Raw genomic sequence first — 5,881 nt, 5'->3', positions numbered from 1 at the left:
CTTTGCTTTGCAGTCCCACAGCCTGGGATGAGCTGCGCTGTAATACGATCATGCCCTATGGGCTCTGTAGAGTGTTTAAAGTGCATCGTTTTTGTATCAGAAGCTACTGGATTAATTTGCTAATGACAGGCCACACGGGGCGAGGCCAGATTTCACTAGGGTGACCAGATGTCCTGATTTTATAGGGACAATCCTGATTTGGGGGTCTTTTTCTTATATAGGTTCCTATTACTCCCCACCCCCATCCCAATTTTTCACATTTGCTGTCTGGTCACCCTAGATTTCACTTAGTGCAGCCCCACTGACTCGTCACATTGATTTCAGTGCAGGTACCCAGAGGTAACAGAGCAGAATCAAGCTCAGGGTCTCTTGTTGTCTGTCCTGTCCCCTCTCAGTTCCCATTCATGGCATGGCCCCCACTCACCCTTTCGCCCATGTCCCCCTTCAATCCCGGTTGCCCTGGAATGCCAAAACCTGGACTTCCCTGCAGGGAGAGCAAGGAACACAAATGCATCAAATTCACAGTGCTGCTTGCAGTAAAACACAGTGATTCTTTTGTCCTCCTCTCTTTTCCTGCCTCCCTAGGAAGACTGAGATGAGACTGTCTCTCCCATCGGGCATCAGCAGCATTCAGCAACTTGCAGGAATACAGACCTGGGCTCGGCAGCCAGCATGGAGGTTTTCAGGAGGCACCAGTTCTCATGCAATGGCTCTTAGGTCTTTTGTGCTAGTATCTGCCATGAACATCACATTGAACAAGTCATATCTGGGGGCAAACGCTGCTGCTAGAATTCTGATCAGTGAATGGAGAGAGTGCATCACTCTTGTTCCACCATCATTGCACCAGCTGCCTGTCCGACTCTGCATTAGCATCACGGGTCTGCTCTCAACCTACGGAAGCCTTTGAGAATTCCCCTCCCCAAGCACCAGCTGGAGGTTGCCTGCCCCTGCTCCCTATGTCACCCTGCTTCAGTAACATGTCACGTGGTGTGTCCATTGCTTCAACTATCTATCTCTCCCCTCTCTTAAGCCCATCCACTCAGGGTTCAGAGATGCTGACCTGCTTCCAGTTCATACTATAATTACCACACAGTGTGCTTTGTGCTGCAGAAGACACAAAGGGAGATACAGTCCCACCCCCAGACAGCTTCCAACTCAGCAGACCAGCCTTTGCGTTTAGGGCCAGACGGAAAGGAGGCAGCTCCCACATGATGCATTTCCAGTGAAGAAAGATAGAAAGTGAAAGGAGACATGTATTGCTGGACCTCATTGTCACCCTCCCTCCTTACAACATACTTATCTCAAAGTCTTTGGCCTCAGTGTGCCACTGCAAACATCGGGGGCTACCATGCATGGACCGTGCACACCAGTTTGGCTTAATGAGACGTTCAGTCCACATTGTGGCGTTCTTTGCAGACACCCACAATATACAATTTGAACCCCTAAAGGAACTGAAAGTTTCCAGTGCCACAAGCATAGCCTTTACCTTCTCTCCTTTATCTCCTTGTTTTCCTTTGTTTCCCTGTGGTCCTGTGAGGCCGACAGGTCCAATATCCCCCTAAGTGTGAAGAAGTCGCAAAGTTAGTAATGTCCTATCCAGGGCTTGCCCTTCCTGTGTGACTGCTGGAATCCATGCAATGTGTAGTTCACAGTTTTCAATCCACTCGGATGACTAGTTTCGTTGAGAAATCTACCCATTTATCTTCGGATTTTATCTTGCCGCCCGTCACCGTAGTATCTGGGTGCCTACTATGTAAAAATCAATATCTATAGTTAAGTCCCTAGTGGATTTCATGGAGTCTGAGGCTCTGAAAATAATATCCTTAGCTGTGAAAAACTGTGCAACAGGGGAAGGAATTAGCAGCGTTAGCCGGACTTTGCTCTCATGTACACCGGTTTAACTCCATTGGAGCAACTCCTAATTTACACTAGTGTAAATGTGATGAGACACTGGCCCAGGAGTTGTCTGCTATGAAGCTTCAAAAGAGGCTGATATTTTACCAACAAAAGTTATAAAAGGTCTGAAGATTAGGACGTATGAGGCAAGGAGAAAGCTAAGGACCTCGCAGACCCTTCTGTCAGCATGCCACAGAATGGAATGAAATGTTTTGAGACCCAGACAGCAACCAAGAGAGTATTGCCAAGTCCCATAATGGGAGGTGGGTCTCATGAGAGGATCCATCTCTTATAGGAGTGCCCCACAGAATGGAAACGGTTGGAGAACAATGGGGGTAAATGCACTGGGCACGCTCAAGCTTAAAGAAAAGAAAAGCAGCAGTTTGTCATGTTGTAAGGGGGGTGTTAGGAAGAGGAGTTGAGGGATATATTAGCCTTCTTAGGCAACAAAATCAGTAGTAGCCAGAAGGGCTGCAGCAGGGAAAATGTAGCCTAAGTTCTGTAGTTCTAAGTGTGGCAATGAGCTGCTAAGGCAGCGGTCCACAGACTTTTCAGGGTTGCAGCCCACCCAGGAGCCATGGCTGGGAGTGGGACCATGGCTCTGGGAGGGCAGAATGCTGACAGGGGTAAGGGGGCTGAGGTTGGGGCCGGGGCTGGGAATGGAGCCATGGGCAGGGGTCAAGGCTGGGGCCAGGTGCAGAGCCCCATCTTGGGGCAGGTCTGGGGTTGGGAGCAGAGACCCAGCCGGGGGCAGGGCTGGGCGCAGGGCTGGGAGCCATGGCTAGGGTCAGGGCCAGAGCAGAGCTGGGGGTAGATCAGAGCTAGGTGGCACTCCCGCCCTGCCCCCCCCCCGGGGGGCTGGCTGGGGCTCTGCCAAAAAACTAGGGGGGTGCACCCCAGTTTGGGAACCACTGTGCTAAGGGAAGTACCAGAGTTAGAACATTCCAGACCAGACACATCCATAAGGGTGGGGAAAAAAAGGAAAATAAATCAATCCTGCTGTCAAGCAGGTGCATGGCATGGCTAATACAGCAGGTGATCTCTTCCACCTCTAAGAAGTCCCTGGATTTTGGAAACTGAGTTTACTCCAGCAATGTCAACACCTCTCCACTTAGACAGAGTCCAGAGTCTGTCCTGGGCACTGGGTCTGTGCTTTACTAACCTCCTTAACCAGTACCCCACAATCTAAGCCTTTTCCACAAGCTGACCCTAGAAACAGAAATGCTGGAAGCAAATTTACATCTACGTGTCTAGATGTTATGTGAGGGTTTAAATTTGCTTGCATATAAACAAGAGAAAGATTAATGGGGCAGAATCATCATTGCTGATCATGTGTCATTATACGCAGACTTTGAATACAGCTTCCATATGAGGAAAGACTAAAAAGACTGGGACTGTTCATTTTATAAAAGAGACTGAGCAGGGGAGAAGATATGCTAGAGGCCTATAAAATGATGAAGGGTGTGGGGAAAGTGAATAAGGAAGTGTTATTTACTCTGACACACAACCAAGGGGCCACCTAATGAAATTAATAGGCAGTAGCTTTAAAACAAACATAAGGAAGTACTTCTTCACACAACACACAATCAACCTGTGGAACTCATTGCCAGGGGACGTTGTGAAGGCCAAAACTATAACTGGATTCAAAAAAATAACTAGATAAGTTCATGGAATATAGGTCCATCAATGGCTATTAGACAAGATGGTCAGGGTCACAACACTATGCTCTGGGTGTCCCTCAGCCTCTGACTGCTAGAAGCTGGGACTAGATGCTAGGGGTTGGATCACTCAGTTGCCCTGTTCTGCTTAGTCCCTCTGAAGCATCTGGCCCTGGACACTGTCAGAGAGAGTATACTGGCTAAGTGGACCACTGGTCTGACCCAGTATGACCATTCTTATGTTCCAGTCTCTGTTCACTTGAACTCTGTCATTTCATGAGGCCAGGTCTCCATATATCCCAGGAATCTCAGTGAGTAAAATGGTACTCAGCCCTAGTCTTCTTAGGCAAAGGTCTCATGCAAGTCTAAAGTTGTTCTGCATAGTTAACTTACTCTGGCACCCTTCTTGCCTGGAGGTCCAACAACCTAGGAGAAAAGGAAGCCACATAAGTGTCCTCTTTATTTAGAGGAATTATGTCCCTGCCACAGGTGGATATTAGAATCATGGAATCATAGAAGATTAGGATTGGAAGAGACCTCAGGAGGTCATCTAGTCCAACCACCTGCTCAAAGCAGGACCAATCCCCAACTAAATCATCCCAGCCAGGGCTTTGTCAAGCTGGGCCTTAAAAACCTCTAAGGCCACGTCCAGACTACCCGCCGTATCGGCGGGTTAAAATCAATTGCTCGGGGATCGATATATCGCGTCTAATCTAGACGCGATATATCGATCCCCGAGCGCGCTTATATCGATTCCGGAACTCCATCAACCCCAACGGAGTTTCGGAATCGACAGGGAGAGCCGCGAACATCGATCCCGCGCGGTGTGGACGGGTGAGTAATCCGATCTTAGATATTCGACTTCAGCTACGTTATTCACATAGCTGAAGTTGTGTATCTAAGATCGATTTCCCCCCCCTAGTGTGGAGCAGCCCTAAGAAAGGAGATTCCACCACCTCCCTAGGTAACCCATTCCAGTGCTTCATCACCCTCCTAGTGAAAAAGTTTTTCCTAATATCCAACCTAAACTTCCCCCACAGCAACTTGAGGTCATTGCTCCTTGTTCTGCCATCTGCCACCACTGAGAACAGCCCAGCTCCATCCTCTTGGGAACCTTCAGGTAGTTGAAGGCTGCTATCAAATCCCCCCTCATTCTTCTCTTCTGCAGACTAAATAACCCCAGTTCCCTCAGCCACATTCAGATCATGTTACACTGTGGTTTGAGTGGGGGAGGACACAACTCAAGTTTCAAAGCAAAATAAGCTCAGTCTACTTCCATTACCGCATAGGACCTTGCGCCCTGTGTTTTAATGGCAAAAGCTGACTCCTGTACTGTATCCAACACCAGAAAGGACTATAGACCTGATCCGAAACCCATTGAAAAAGACTCCCATATATTTCAGTGGGCTTTGGATCAGGGTCTATGTAAGCCCAAGTGTGGGATCCAAAGGTAATTCACCTTCAGGGTAGCGGGGCCAGTTAACTGGTCCAGACTTACCCAGAACAGCCCAAGGACTTTATTACACCAGGGCTGAGCCTCGATGGATCCAGCAGGCCTCAGTATCTATCAGAATAAATTTAAGTGCCCTCGTAGTGCCCAAATCAGCCCTATGCTAACTCTCATAACGGGAGATCAGATTAAATGGATTGGATTAGACTATAAAATCTTTGGGGCCAGGATTGTCTTTCTAGCACCATTCTCAGTGGGGCCCCAGTCTTGATCAGGGCCTTTCAGGAAATCGCATATTACAGAAGAAATAGCAGTAATCACTAATGTGGAACTGGCTTTCAGAATTCCACCACCGAGGAGCCTGGTTTTCAGAGGTCAGTGCAACGTGTGAATCCATGTGACTTTAACAGTGAGTGTGAATAGATGGTTCAGTAAGAGTTCCTGAGTTCTTCAGCTTTTCATGCTGCCTGCTGTAAAGCTGTGTGTTAAGCCGCACAAGCCATGTCTGTATTGTACAGTGAGTGATGCAGTATCTATTGTGCAGTTGAGTTACTAGAACCATTGTCCACTCATAGTTACCCCCATGGCCGGAGCACCTGGAAAGCCCTGACTTCCCTGAAAGAAAAGAGGAAATACATAAAGTTACAAGTTAGAAAATTAAATGCTTTTATGCTTATAAAAACCTACAGCATCATTTCTTAAACCAGCCCCCAGCTCAGGCACAGAAGGACAGAAGTAAGACATTAGGATGATGCTTAGGGCCCTACCAAATTCACAGTCCTTTTTGGTCAATTTCACAGCCATAGGATTTTAAAAATCATAAATTTAGTGATTTCAGCTATTTAAATCTGAAATGTCATGGTGTTGTAACTGTAGG

At 47.7% G+C, this 5,881-nt stretch overlaps 1 long non-coding RNA gene across 1 annotated transcript; it reads right to left on the bottom strand.

Moving 5' to 3' along the window:
- Positions 1–1,486: 1,486 nt before the first annotated feature.
- Positions 1,487–5,622, bottom strand: LOC115647698. The gene is made up of 3 exons (XR_003999387.1): positions 5,584–5,622; positions 3,948–3,980; positions 1,487–1,558 (listed from the first exon to the last, which is right to left on the bottom strand). It is a non-coding gene; the product is annotated as an uncharacterized LOC115647698 (long non-coding RNA).
- Between the last annotated feature and the right edge of the window lie 259 nt (positions 5,623–5,881).

Source organism: Gopherus evgoodei, chromosome 1 (assembly GCF_007399415.2).
Source record: "Gopherus evgoodei ecotype Sinaloan lineage chromosome 1, rGopEvg1_v1.p, whole genome shotgun sequence".
Classification (NCBI taxonomy): Eukaryota; Metazoa; Chordata; order Testudines; family Testudinidae; genus Gopherus; species Gopherus evgoodei.
This window is presented reverse-complemented; position numbering and strand designations above follow the sequence as displayed.